Raw genomic sequence first — 15,226 nt, forward strand, 5'->3', positions numbered from 1 at the left:
TTATATAGAGATTTAGACTTAATTGTCCCCAAGAGGAAGTTGTTTTACACAAAGTCTGAGTGTTTGACAAATACACAAAGACAAAACAACCTTAACAATAGAGAAAGACTATCTAAAATATAGTACTGAATTAAAGCAATATATCTGTAGTACACAATGTAAAATGTAAAAACATAATTTTACTTTACAGTATAAAACAATGTTCATTTTGAAGACCTTTTTGTTCTTTCTTTACAATTTTGTACCAAGCTTGTATCAAATTAAAATATAGACAACTGTGGAAAAAGGAAATGATCTAAAATATTATGTTATGTTTTAATGCATTTTTGTATTTTGGCCAGCTCTGCTGTCTATGAGCAGGTTTATTTTAATCCATAATGCACCAATGATTTCCATAATGAAGGCCAAGCGAGACAGAAGAGGCACAAGTGAAAAATGACGGGAGCGGGGGGGTTGTGTGTCTGGGTGGAGCACAACAGCATCCACATTGTTTTCGTGTGGCGTTATTGTGTGCAAAATAACAGTGGTATTAACATGGCACTGCTTGTGTGTTTTCCTATTGTCTGTAATTGTCTTGGCTTTATGGAAATGATGCAGTTGTTTATGCTAAGGCCTGCTGTTAGCATTTATTTTCAAGCGATCGGTCTCAATATTGTGATTTTTTAAATTTTTTTTTTAATGTCATTTGTATGATTATCAAAAATTTTAAAAATCTGAAAATGATCCATGGCAAAACTATCTACTAGATGCTCATTGCGAGAGTCAATCCTGAAGAAAATGGCATAAACAGGACAGAAATGTAGAATAGTCTTGTTCTATATTAAAACTAGTATAAGACCACATGGTAACATAAAGAAAGTACTGTTCTTTTTAGTTGTTAATGTCAGTCTTTTGTTGAAAAAAAAAAGGGTATTTTAAATGATCATTGTAGTATTGAAATCTGTATTGAGTATTCATTTTTTCCTTAGAATCAAAATCGACTATGACCTTTTGCTATCTTGACAACATCTGTCTATAGTTCCTCCTATTGCACAAATGCAGCTTTGATCCTATCATTTCTCCCTCTTAATCCACAGGTTCCCAAATCCTTCCTCTAGTGTTGTTGTGCTCACCTACAAATCACCCACAGCACGGGCTCCTCTGCTCAGACCTGTGGCGGATGCTTGAGGAAATATTTAGTTATATTTTAATCAAGAATGAATAAGGCTCTTGATTACAGAGTGAAGACCAGTCCACACTTCAAACTGGAGGAGGAGATGTGCACAGTCCCATGTCTGTCACTTATTTTCTTTTAAAATACCTCAGACATTTTGAGTGTGGAATTGGTAGCGTGGTAGCTGGATTGTTTTTGGAAACCACCTACTTTGTGTCGTGCGGTGCCTGTCATCGGGGGGTCCTCGATAGCCCCGTTGTAGCTAACCAGCTGTCTGTGTGTCCAGGGCCGCCTCGCGCTGCCTTACATGGAGTTGTGCTGGAGCGGCGAGACGGCGCAGCAATATAAATCAATGCAGCCCACTTCATTAAACGCAAACCTCAGGGATCACGTTGCATTTCCGCTCTTGTTGTCTTCCTCTCTGGTCGCGTTTGTTGCCGGCCTTGACTTTTGCGGTCCACTCGCCCCTTGGCTCGGTGCCAGGGGCTGCAGTATGTCACCGACCTGCCGAAATGTGCCGTGAAGCCTGCTCTTACAACTGTTGAACGTTTTGACTTTCAAGGCCAATTTCTCTGTGTGTATGTTTGTTTGGTTGGAAGGGTAGGAAAAGGAGGAAATATTTGAGGGCTAAGTGATGTGGCGCATACAGTTTATAATTGAAAGCTTTGCAGATAATTGAAGGATACTTTGAGGTTGCATTACTTTCTTGCTCAATCAGACAACAGCAACTAAAGGAAACCGAAATCCCTTGTGGCGTGATCATTTAACTAGCCTAGTTGGACAGCATTTACTCTTTATTTCATTTAGAAAACAGATAGACGTTGGAAACTGACCGTGCCACCATGTTTAAGTGTGCTGCAAGGTCTTGTTGCTCGGCTTTATGTTTAACAAGAGTTTATAAGAATGTGGGAGACACCTGCTCCACTGAAGCCGCTCAAGGCCACTGGGCTAGAAAGGTGTGTTCATGAGAGACGAGGGTGACATGGAAACCGTTAAATCTCAATTTAGAATCGGCTACGACTTCCTTTCAATGTTGCATGTCTTTTTACTGGAACATGTGGTACATCAATGTTCAATAGCTGCTGGACTGAATTCAGAACTGCTTAAATTATATTCTATTTTGTCTTCAGAGTGACATTAGACATGTTCACTGTAGTTTCTGCACTGAACATGCAACATCCTTATCTTTAACCTTATCCTTAACTTAACCAATTTAACTCTCACATACTTGTGGGCCACATCCAAACCTTCCAGCTTTGGATGTGGCATGCTATAGTTTTATAACAGTTATGAAATATGCTGACGATGACAGAAAAATGGCTCTGTCTCTTTCAGTGGAAAAAAAGCAGATGGCAGTTTTTCTAATCTGCATCAATCCTGCATCGTCTCTAGTTTTATCCACTTCTGCCATGAGGAAAGACGCTGGAGGGGAATAGAAAAAAAGATTACATTTGGAGGTATCAATTTGACACTTCTGTAGTTTACTCTCATAACTGTAACAAATGTGTTTCCATATAAAATAAGGCATTTAATGTATAATATCATAATCTCTTAACTGTTTTCTTGTAAGAGATCCATCCATCCATTTTCTACCGCTTGTTCCCTTTCGGGGTCGCGGGTGACTGGAGCCTATCCCAGTGACTTCGGGCCTTAGGCGGGGTACACCCTAGACAGTGGCCAACTTGTCGCAGAGCTCTTGTAAGAGATGATGTCCATATATTATGACATGTTTCGATGATTATTTCTTCGTCTGATGAAGACTGAAGTTACAGTCAAATCATCTCTTACCTTCTGTCTGATATACAAGAAAAAAAGCTACTAAAGAAGACGAGATTAATATTTTTATGGACGATTGTGTATTTTAGTATTTGTGTGAATCTATTATACAAGTTGATTTAAATGAAATAATAGAACATCTTTTGGTGCAGATTTGACGGTGTTGTAGTGTCTCTTGCCTTCAGCGTCAAAGCTGAAAGCGTAGGTCCTCTTTCTCCTCTTTCTCTCCACGGACAGTTTGTTTCGTCTGTCCTCCCCCAGCCCAGCCTCCTCGTGGCTCTAATGGCCCTGCACCGCTGCTCAGTATCCCTCACAAACATAATAACAGTAATGCCACCCCCGGGGCATCACTTCATCCAGGGCTGTCCTCTTTCCTCCTGCCTTTGTTATCTCTCCTCAGTTAAATGTTGCTTCCTTTGAGGTTGCAGTTTCCTCATCAATGTTTATTGTGTTTCTAAGACTAAACAAAATGGACATAAAAGTGCTGCATGTTTGTATCCTGCATTTTTTCCTCTGGAGATGTGCTACATGATAACTCTGTTGATTTGATGTAAATTTATTCATAGAGTGATAGATTTTGCATGGACATTTTGATAAACCATTGCTCATTGATAAACAACTTTGCTTCCTGGATGACACAAACGGGTGTGTAACACGAACGCTACCTCACTGTCCTGGTTTCAGGTCAAACCAATAGAGCCACTGTCTCTGCATGCACCATGGCACAGACTACTCCACCTTTCAAGTATTAGTATTTCAATTTCCCATGTTGTTGTATTTAGTAAGTCCGGGCTTTACATTGTCACTCATGTACGTGTTCATTTATTTCCATTTTCTACAACTTTCTTCTTGGAAATTATCACAATAAATGAATCCACCGATATTATATAACTCTACAGAATTAAAATAACAGTGAACTCTTTTCTGAAAGAACTTTTAGAAGCATGTGTATAGCTTGAACGTAAACAAAGTAGATATTTCTGTTTACAGCTCACATATACAGCTCACACAAATTAAGACAAAATTAATGCAATCTAGTTTAAAAAGTATGTTCCGGTATAATAAACATTGACCCATAAAAAATATTAGTAATTATCGCGATGTGATATTAATAGTGTGCTAAAGCTTTTGTGAGCGCTAGAACCTAGACAGTTTTAAAATGTTACTCTTCCTCCTTTCACAGTTTGAACATCAGGTAATTCATGTTTTAATTTGTATTATTATTATTATTAGCATGAAAATATTTCTAATATGATTTTTTTGCTGCCTGTGTTGACGTTGCTGACCTTTTGTAATTCATAGTTAACACCGCCGTTGATCCTCATTTAGACCTGACAGATGCTGTATACTCTGTGTGCTCCTAATCTCCAGCAAAATAATGAGCTGGCTAAGTATATATCAAATGTCTAATAAGGGTCAAATGGCAGTGCAGTCTCGAGGATTATCGACACAAAGCAAGATTTCAAGTCTCAGATACTAAGTACACCTTTTGTTCAAACTTTTAAGTGAGGAAAACTCAATCTATTATAAAATGACAAATTGTATGTTTTACTAATGTTACCATGACTACATTAAATTTGTGCACAGCTCTCGTTCTGTGCCCAGTCTTCATAAACACCCCCGAGTCACGTGCGTCCACACAATGCATCTGGTCCATTAGTTAAGGTCACCTCTGGCCGAGCTAATCTTGTGCACAAATAATGAAGCAGTTCTGGCTATGAATTGCAGCAAAATAAACGGCCTGATGCAGGGCTCACCGTTCATCCTGTCAATTATTATTGATTTAAACTGTACAATGGGTTTCGGAGGGTTTGACGGTTGGGAAGGTTGTGCAGAATAATCTGAATAATCATATGATAGAATACGCAAAAACTGAATTGTAAAATACCCAGTTGATTTTCTATTGTTTATAAAAAACGTAGCTCCAGTGCATTATGGCTTTTCATTTGATAAACAATGCAAAAGGTTGATAATTGTTCATAGATTTATCATATTTAATGATTTGTTTATTAATCATGCATCTAATCTAGATCAATGTCTGGATCCAGGTGTATTTAGATTCATTGCCTGACTAACATAATAGTATTTTCAATCGTTTCAAATTGCCTGTATTCATGTTTTTTTTTTTTTAATGGACAGATTTACAGCCATGTCATGTTGTTCAGAGTTCAGACTTTGGAGGAATCACACTGTTTATGTTCCTGAAAGCGTCACACACAGTAGCACTTTTTATTTGTCACACTGTTGCCGGCACTGTCTGTAGCGGTTTGACACAAAATGAACCTTTTTGAGTTTGCTGCAAGCATGAAACGTGGCGATTTATTTGAGAGGGGCTTGTAGTCGCCTTGAACACAACCAAACGGTGGCACTGGAAAGATTATACTTTAGCTGTTAACTCCACAGCAGACCCTTCTCAGCTGTCACGTCCAATTCAGCAGTTTCCCTCGCTACATCTTAGTTAAAATCTCGTGGCGCACATTCCAAGCATATCTTTGGCCGTGTTGTTTCATTACGATGTCTGAAAAGGCTCGAGTACGCCGCCTCTTTAACACTTTTGGCGGTGGGGAGCCTAGAGACCCCCTGCTGTGGCTTGGCTCTGCGCTGAGTTGGGAGCTAATCGCTGTTTTGATTATTCGTCCGGTCGTCTTTTTTACCCAATCTGTTTCAAAGCGGCGCCCAATCCCGCGGCCATGTTGAATCAAAGGGTTTATCGGTTTAAGCTGTTTAAAGGGGCAAGCGGAGGTCTCATCTTTTCACTGCGCGATGAGGGCAAAGCTTTCTGACTCTACAGTTCAGGCAATTAGTGACGCGAGAGAGATTAACACGGAGGGAGTTGTGAGTCTCGTGATGTGCTACAAAAAAAACACGGGCTCTTTGGTCATCAGAAAGGCTGTTAAGGCATTCATGGATACGATGAGGAAAAGTGGGCCTCAGATCTGAAGCAAGCAAATTGTTTTTCAATTGGTTTTAACTGTGGGCAATTGGCTTTTTATTGAGATGGGATGATTTTGTATTCTTCTCTTATTGCAGTCCTATGATACCTATACTCTGGTAGTAAGGTACTGGTAAATGGAACTTAACTGCAGAGTAACTAAAGTAATGAGAAATTCCTGGCTTTATTCATACACATTAGCATTAGCCAGATCAAAAATACTGGGAAATCAGCTCTGGCTTCATTCACATGTTTCCCTGCTCTGGCAAAATGCCAGGGGAAATTCCCAGGTTGGGCTGCATCTGTGAATTGGGCTTTAGAGTTCTAGGACCCAAAATACTATGTTTGTTGAGGCAATATAAGAAAATATGTTGTAATCTTGTCGTTTTAACCTGCGCACAATATGAATTGTATCATTCAATTGTATTGACCATCACCAATCCCTTATTACACACTACATTCATAATGACAAAGTAGTGAGGAGTCTTGATTGCAAGCTTGTCAGTTACTTGGAAAATCAGCAGACACATGTTTTAGTTCAAGAAACTAAATCGCTTCGCATTAATACTCTAATATTGTGTACTACTGCAAAGCAAATGGGTGCCCAATCCAGTAATGAGCGTGTTCCCTGAACTGTGCCAACTGTGCCTTGGAGAACTTTGTTATTCCATCTAAATGCAACCTTTTATAATGGCATTAGATTTATTGTCGGAGCACCAGAGTTGTATTGTTAACTTCCCAGTTAAATGTGAAGGCCAAGAATAGGCTGGAGATGAGGATGAGAATCTGCTGCTTGTTTGACACAATGATGATGGTTAATAATTGATATGCCCTTTTGCTGGCTCGTGCATTCAGACTCGTGCTGCATTTCTTGAATACTGCAGGTTAAATGTAAGCAGACTAAATGCTTAATGTTTTTGTTTCCACTCACATCTCCGCACTATGTCTCTCAGCACCTGCTCATTGAACAGTACCGCCGCTTGGGGCCCGCGGCAGGTGTGCAGCAGGTTTGGTCCATCACGTTTTCCCCCAAGAAATACTATAGAGACTTTATTCTTCCATATCAATGATGGAGCGTTTACAGAGCTGGTGAGATCAAAGTCTTGAGACAGGAATGTTAGTGTGTTTGCCAAGCACGATACCTATTACCCACTTTGATTGCAGTGTACGTCAAGAGCCAGAAGGTATGCGCTTTTTTTTTCTTCAAAATTGTTGAAATAAGCTGCTGTCCATTATGTGCAGTAAAACGTTTTAAGTCGAGGTTTTCTTCATTATCATAGAAATACTCCGTCTACACTACTACAGTATTTCTTTACATTTGTATGGCAGGCCGTTATTATGTGGCATCCCTTTAACTTTGTTTCAGCAGGTATATGGTTAACTCATGTCATTCTCTATGCTGCCATTACTCTGTCTAATTACTGGCGTCAGAATATAATTGGCAAACATTAAATATTTATCTCGGCTAGTGCATGCTTGTGTGTTTTAAATCATTCCCAGCAGGCAAATCGTATTGAGTGTTTGTCATTTTGGCATTAGAGTGGAGAATGCCTTGTGGAAAAGGTGGAATACTTTGCACAGTTTTGTTTAGTTAGTTATAGTCCATACTCAAAAAGTTAACTCGAGCGTCTGGTTTAGCCCCAACTTTTAATATATTTCCATTGCAATTATAACTGTTTGTTGGCACAGGGTAGGATAATGTTTGTTTCTGTGGCCACTTTCATGCTGCTTCTCTCCCACATAAAAACATTTGCTAAACATACAACACACGTGGCCATTTTACTTTTTTCTCTTTGAACTCCATGTGAAACTTGTAATCTTTTGTGGAAAATACCTTTGTCTTCCTCAGTTCCAGCAAAAACAAATGCCTATGGAAACTGTTGACTTCCTGTCTGGATTTTGCAGGTGGGCGGTGCACTTTAGCAGATAAAACCTTCCACTAGAATTTCCTGAGTCCTGTAGGTGGTCTTGTCTCTTATCATTTGTTCCCTTTTTGAGAAGCTTGAGTTATTACTCCCTGAAAAGCTATACCTACTGTCGCAAGATTAGCCCCTACTATCTTTTTAATTAGTCTTTCTTTCTACGGTTTCACCCATCATCATGGTCAAGGAGTCAGCTTTTCATTTCGATCTCAGCTGAGCAATTTGCAATGAAAGAGTGGACGATTGCACATATTACTTCTCAACATTGCCTTTGATGTTCAGGCATAACTTTGATTACAACTATCCAAGTGTTTTCATGTGACTGAAACAAGGACAAATTATAAATGATTGTATATAATAGATGTAAAACTTTAAACAAAACTGGAATCATCAATCTTGCCCATTTCTCAGGTTCTAGAAGTAAATTTTGCATTAATTTCCCCCCCATAGATTTTTACTCAAAAGAGCTCAGGGCTAATCAACTACAGTATGTGGTACCGTAATTAATGACCATAGGACACCTCATTGAATTCATCATTTAAACTCATTCAAACTTTTGAGTACGTCTTTGGACTGAAAATAATCATGCCATAGTTACTACATAGCCTCCAATGTGTCTTTAAACTCAACATTTTCAAAAAGAGTCTCTTTTTTTTTTTTTTTTTTTCGATTTCTTAGATCCCATCTGATTCGCTCCGATTTCGATCTGATTTCCGATTCGATCCGGGGGTTAATGTTATTAAAAATTAAAAAATGTATTTGAACCGTTTCCTTCACTTCATGACTGTGTAGAGAAGCAACATATTAAAACTAGTATTATATCAATATTAAACAGCAAATCTTACAAGTATTGGTAGTTACTGATGGCTGGAAGACTGAAAAGGTTAAGGGTCAATCTACCTTCAAGAAAGATAATCCAGGAGTCCTGAATTATCTTTCTTGAAGGTAGATTGAAGTTCACTGAGGGAAATGTAGAAAATAATTATGATTTAAAAAAAAAAATGTAATTTAAAAAAAATATATCTTTGGACGTGCGAATCGATAATCGGTCATTAATATGTGAATCGATTTAAAAATCGAAAAATCGATTATTTCAACCCAGCTCTAATTACCACCCTTGAGTGCAGGTGGGTGTCTGACTGCTGCTGGCTGCTTGTTCTTGGCTCAAAGTGAATTCCGTGATTGAAAAAGCTGTACTGTAAATCCTGGTCTTGTTTTGTGTCTGCCAGTGTTGAAGTGTGAGCAGCTGCAGGAAGATGCCAGAGGACTGAAATAACTTATACTGTAATATGCAAGACCAGTGCAACAACGCCAATCTGCAGCTGTTTGATTTGAAAGGCTTTCAGGGGATGTTCTGTAGCGCCGGGAAGCTTTTCAACAGCAAGCTCTCACTGTCACACTGGGATTGGATGAATGCTGTTAACGCCACGAGCACAGAGCGAGCACAGACCTCACAGTAGTACAGAAAGTCTCTTTTCAGTAGATCTTCTAGTTCAAGGCTAAATGCTTCCATTGTGACACATTCTGTAACGTTGCTAAGAATCCAATTAGAGATGGGTGATGTAAAGATTTGATCATATTTATAATTTTCAGGGGATTTTGACAGCGTTTCACCAATACTGGGGCAATTACCGGTAGGTTAATGGCATGATTGTATGTTTACACAATCATGCAACTAACTATTTTGTAGTTCTGTCATTTATTATATTGTTATTATAAGAGAAAAGCTCATTTGTGAACTTTAATTTAATTTGAGATTTGTGGGCCTCGCTATGGATTCTAAAATCGAAATATTGGTATTGATAAATATCTGTAATCGGCCACAGCAGCAAGCCAAATATCAGGTATTGACTCCAAAAAAAATCCATATGGGAAAATCCCTAAATCCAATCCAATTTCTTATGTTGACCCTTATTGCTTTAGTCACATTTTTCTTCTTGCAAAAACAGCACATGTAAAAGATGGTATTTCTTGGACAAAATGGTTCTGTGATATTGATCCAACCATATCAGATGCAGTATGTGGAGCCTGGATATTGGCACTGAGGGATTTTGGGGAAAAATGTATCTCATTTGAATATATGTTGTAAAACAGTCTCTTTAATGTTAATACCCATAGAGGTGTTTTAAAACGTGCACTGAAATATTAACAAATATAATGATTGTACAAGGTTAGCAGCATAATGTTAAGATCCTGACTGTGGAAACATGGGAGAGTTTGTTCTATGCAGATCCCATTCTATTAAACTATTTCTGGACACACATTTACTTATGTTGTTTTATAACCCTTCACCCCTGCAGCAGTGCTTCAAAATGACACAAAAAAACTGGGTCAGGTTTCCTTGTTTTATTGACTTGACTTTTAAATACAGAACAAGACAAAAGCACTTAGACGTCTCGCACACCCAGCCCTCTTTATAAAATGTCAAACTTTACATTAGTTTTAAGTTCACAGCTCCTTGGGTTACAATGAAATATTATGAGAAATTTGACCACGTGAACCTGACAGACGGGTTTGAGCTGGACAGGAGAACCCGTTACAGTAGCGCAAATTCCTAAATATTTGTTACAAAACGGTCTGTGTGTCAGATTATTACTATATCCATGTTTTAATAACAGACTGTGGTGAGGCTCGGACATGAGATTGATTTTGATAATTGCATTTTCAGACATGGTGGGTTTTTCCATATCAGAAACATCCTCCTGTCTGGCCATTTTCCCAGATGAGCAGCAGTTGTCATTCCTGCCAAATGTAGTCGGTATAAAATGGCGACACTCCAGCAGGAACATGCACTGGCCAAATTATGATTTAAAAAAAATGCTGTACTATGTCCTTAAAACACTTCTGTCTGCAAATACAAATGACGTTGGAATAATGCATGACGTGAGTGTGCACTAATGGGCTTTACTGTGAGGAATTGAACACTTCAGAAACTGCATTTTGTCTCTGAATGTCAAAAAATATGTGGAACATGTAAAATAGCAGCTTCAATCCAAAGAATATAATCTTACCTCTGTTAAGAGTTGAATTTAGACACGGTTACAAAGCATGTTGAAACTTGATGACTCTAGACTACTGCTAATTTAAGTAGTAACTATCAATACTAAAAAACAAAAATGTGCAAAATGTGACCTTTCCTGAACAGTTTTAGAATGATCTTGAGCTTCATCAGAATTAATACAAGCCCACATGAAGGAAAGTACTATTATTTTGTGTTAAAAAATAGTCTAATATAATAGTATAATTCAATTTTTTTCTATCCTTGGAACTGAAGAAACTATTTGGATGAGTGTTGAAACGTCTTCACTCTTAAAACGGTGACAACCCTAGTGTAAGAGTGACATTTTAATATAATTTACAAACTGCATTTAGTTTTGGACGACAAAGGGAAGGAGACAAAAGAGGAAAAAGTGCCTAGAGCAGTTGAGTTTGACAAAGTTATAAGTAACAGACGTCCTTGCATTGCATCACTCGGGGCAGCAGCAGTAAAACCGTGCAAACAGGGTCTATCTGTGAATTTCCTGTTTTCCTTTCTCTGTTCTGTGAGGCCGGCCCGGGACATCTCCTGCCCCCTGTGTGCCAGTCTTCCTGCACACTTTCTCAGGCCGTACAACAATAGGTCCCTGGTTTCTGGCCCCTCGTAATCCTCTGCGCTAACACCCCCTGGTCCCCTCGTGCATCCACCTTCTGCTACGGCCCCTGCCTGTCGGGCCGTGCTCCCGCTGCAATGTCGACACCAGCCAATCACAGCCCAGAACGTTTGGCTCACTGAAATGTTTGGAAACAATGGCAGGCTCTTAAAGGGAAGTCAAATGCTTTTAAACCTCAAAACACTAAGTATGGTGCATTAATGATTCGCTGCATGCACTCTGCAGCAGATGCCATTTTTGTCCATATTATTATCTAACGAAAGCGGCCCATGGAAGTCCACTTCTCCGGGGTCTATGGTTTGTCAGTCTATTTAGAATGAAAGGACAGACGCACTCCATTGGTTGAATTGTGTTTGAGAATTTACAAAACATAATTCTGATCCAGGAGTTTATGAGCAATTGAGAAATGGAAGAACAATTTTAGTAGGTGTATCCTCTTGCGATAGTATTATGAATACGTTGATTAATGAGGTTAGATTGTGTGTGTGTGGGAACAACATTTTCAATTGAAGTCTCAATTATAAATCTTTTCAAATCCATTATTGAATTTCTCCTCTTTGCTTGTCTTTGATGTGTTTTAAGATGTAATGATGCAGTCACTGACCCTTGATGAAGTCAAGTGGCTTTTCTTTGGTGTAATTGCGAGTGACGCGGGTTAATGGTAGATCAAGTCTATTTGCTGCTTATGAAGTCAGACTTTGCTGTCGCGGCTGTTGCGGCCAGGCCTTGTCCAAAACACAACACGATCTGTTTTTTGCCTCAGAGTAGACTTTGATTTATTACTCTTTCCCATTTCCCTCAAACTGAACAAGAAACAAACGAAGGTCTCAGAGGGAGTCTCACTCCATAAACCCTCTAAAACAAATGGTAAAAACTATTCATGCTTGTGGTTATTATGCGTGTGTTTGAGAGGATCTTTTTCTTTCTTTTTTAAGATCTGAATTGCTTTGAATCCTCATAAGATAACAATGTTGCTAAACGTATGCAAAGCCGGCTCTCGACAGGGCTGGTTAAGCATCAATGTTAGAGCTTTGTTCCAGAGATTTATTTCACTATGGTCCATTACTGCTGATAAAGTACCAGCTGGAGGAAAGCTTGTGTGAGTTCCCTTTTCTTAAAGGAGAATAACACGTTATAAATGTTTACTAGTTCATCAAATTGTTTACAACTGTGTTATCATTTGCTCTCATGGAAATGTGCTACAGAACATATGGCACGAGATCTCGAGCCACCAGATCCTACAAGATGAATTTGAAAACTTTTCTGATGACATTACCCCATGTGTTTACATTTGGCTCAAATGAAAAACGTTTATGTTGATAAGCTGTAGGTTCAAAAAGTTGTGCTACAATGACAATGTATAAAATAAAATATAATACAAAATATATTAAATTGTGCAATTTATTTATAATAAATCATGTTGTCTCATTCTCATGTCACGCCCCAAACCCTATCTTCCCTAATGATGAACTGTGGAGTCTGTCTAGTATGTTTCTTTTGAGACAATAGTGTGCCGTGTAGATTATTTTCTACCCGTCCGACCCATTTAGCCTGTGATATTATTAGTCCAATGAAAGACTTCTTTGACCAGATTTTCTCTTCTGAAGTCTGTATTCTCTTCCCTTTGGCTTAATGCATCACAACACTACAGCAATTATGCTGCTGTTGGGATTTGATCAAATGAAGAACAAAGATTTTTTTTTTTTTTTTTTTTTTTTTTTTTTTTTTTATGAATTTGAACAAGACAACATCACTCCAGGTTGTATATAAACCCAGTGCATTTACACAAAGGCTGAAACAATTAATTGGATTAATCACAATTTGCAAGGAATCAAATATTGGCATCAAAATATGGTAATCGAATATTTATCTAGACTTTACACAGCTTCCAAAACATGTCATGTCTGGTGTAGTGCTGTCACGATAAACAAAAAGACTTTGATATGAGGAAATGGGTTCAATTCTCAGCATCGATTTCATTGCCACAATTATTATGATAACTATTACAGCTTGACTGTTCCAACAAATAAATACTAATAAAAAGCACATTCTTGGGCGGTGGGCCTTTCACAGTCTCAGAATTAGTCCATAGTAACAGCTGTATTTATAATATATCTTCCTCTTTATTAACAAGTCAAATTCTCAGCGACCTGTCCGTTCTTGCAAATAAACAGCAACTGCATTTTCACTGACAAAGAAAACGTCTTGCGGCTGCAGATTGTTGTTGCTAAGGACCAGGTGTGTGAGGACCTCTCCGAGCCAATTACTTGACTTAATCGTTGAGCTCTAATGGAGAGGAGGGCTGCTGTGTGTGTGAATTAATTACAGGGCTGTGGCGCACTGCATGCTGTAGTTTGAGAGATTTAAGAGTAGAGTGTGAAAGACGTGGAGTCATTACATGCCGGGCGCTTATGTTGTGGAGGAGCAATTGGTGGTTATTGGATTTCTGTGGAACGGACTGTGCAAGAAAATCAATTATTGAAACGGCATTGCATCATGTCTGCTTTTGTCTCCAGTCCCTACAGTAATTCCATGTGGGCTACAGTTTAGGCTTTGGGAGTGATGTTCGAAAAGTGCTGACTCGACCCCATCCGAAACAGTACCGCAATTCAGCTTGTGAGCTCATTAAAACCGAAAAATGGCGGCATTGTCAGGTTTGTCATTTTGCTGGAGAGGAAATGCACGGCGTTTTTGAAAGAAAAGCATCCCAAACAAGAGTCCAGTGTGGGCTGAACCAATGCGGGACGGTCCGTTTGCGACACACATGGCCGGACCACCCAGACAGAGGAGGTGGACATAATGGACACAAGTGAACATTGTGTGAGGAAAAAGCGCCGTGTAGCAGAACTGCTTACCAAATTATTTTTTCACAAACAAAAGGAATGATTAATGAACACAGTGTGAGGATGCTCCCCTTCCTGGCCCTGTTGGTTTACAAAAACTGTGCTTAGGGAAAAGGTCCAGTTTTTAGACAAATCAAACCATTAAGCGACACAAAACACACGGGACATATCGACTGTTCAGTGGTAACTTCATGGGGTTGGCCAATTTTTAGCGTTATGGTAACAATCACAAGTTATTTAGTTATTTTTAAGTACATTATTTGTTCATTAAAAAGCCATTCTCTGCACAATTGCTCCAGTAATCCACCAAAATACAGTGAAAGTAAAATGATAACAACAATTATACAATCTTACCATGGACAGTTTTCTCTTTTTTGACGCCAATATAAACAATGGACTTCTCATTTTTGGTCTCAGACATGCGTCGCTCTACACTTTAATTGCTGTTTTTGCGTAAATGTTATGATTCATTGGGCTATAGCTGAAGACTACTGGCTGTAAGTGTATATAAGCACAACTGAATTGGTTTCCCGCTGTTTTAACTGTGGAACATGGCGTTAACAGTAAGTGAAATAGCAGGAATATTTCTGTGCCCATAAAACACGGAGCACAGGGCGGCACGCTGCAAAAGTCTTGCGTTACATTAGCCTGTACGTCAGAGGTTTTATAATATGATTGAAGAAAACAAACGCTGCTGGATGTCATGTGAGGCGGCAGTTAATGAGATGTTGAGCAGTCGCCCCGTCTAAACAGTTGTGATAGAAGACTAATGACTATACTCTGACTTGTAAGTTATAAATATGGTAGTTTTTGTCATCCACGGGTAGATGCATGGAAAAGGGAGCGCTGTTGGGTTGATAGGTGCTGATTTTATGAGGATGTAGCTTGTTTTTACAATCTCTGCATCAATGGGGAGGGTCAATATTAACAAAAATGTCTGAATATTGATA

General features: G+C 38.8%; 1 protein-coding gene across 1 annotated transcript in view; it reads left to right on the top strand.

Moving 5' to 3' along the window:
• The window catches only part of nxn (nucleoredoxin), a 38,138-nt gene that overhangs the window by 974 nt on the left and 21,938 nt on the right, over positions 1-15,226 (top strand). The window lies entirely within an intron of this gene.

The sequence above is a fragment of the Eucyclogobius newberryi genome, unplaced genomic scaffold, assembly GCF_026437365.1.
Source record: "Eucyclogobius newberryi isolate DKJ021-1_F unplaced genomic scaffold, fEucNew1.0.hap1 SCAF_10, whole genome shotgun sequence".
In the NCBI taxonomy this organism is placed as follows: domain Eukaryota; kingdom Metazoa; phylum Chordata; class Actinopteri; order Gobiiformes; family Gobiidae; genus Eucyclogobius; species Eucyclogobius newberryi.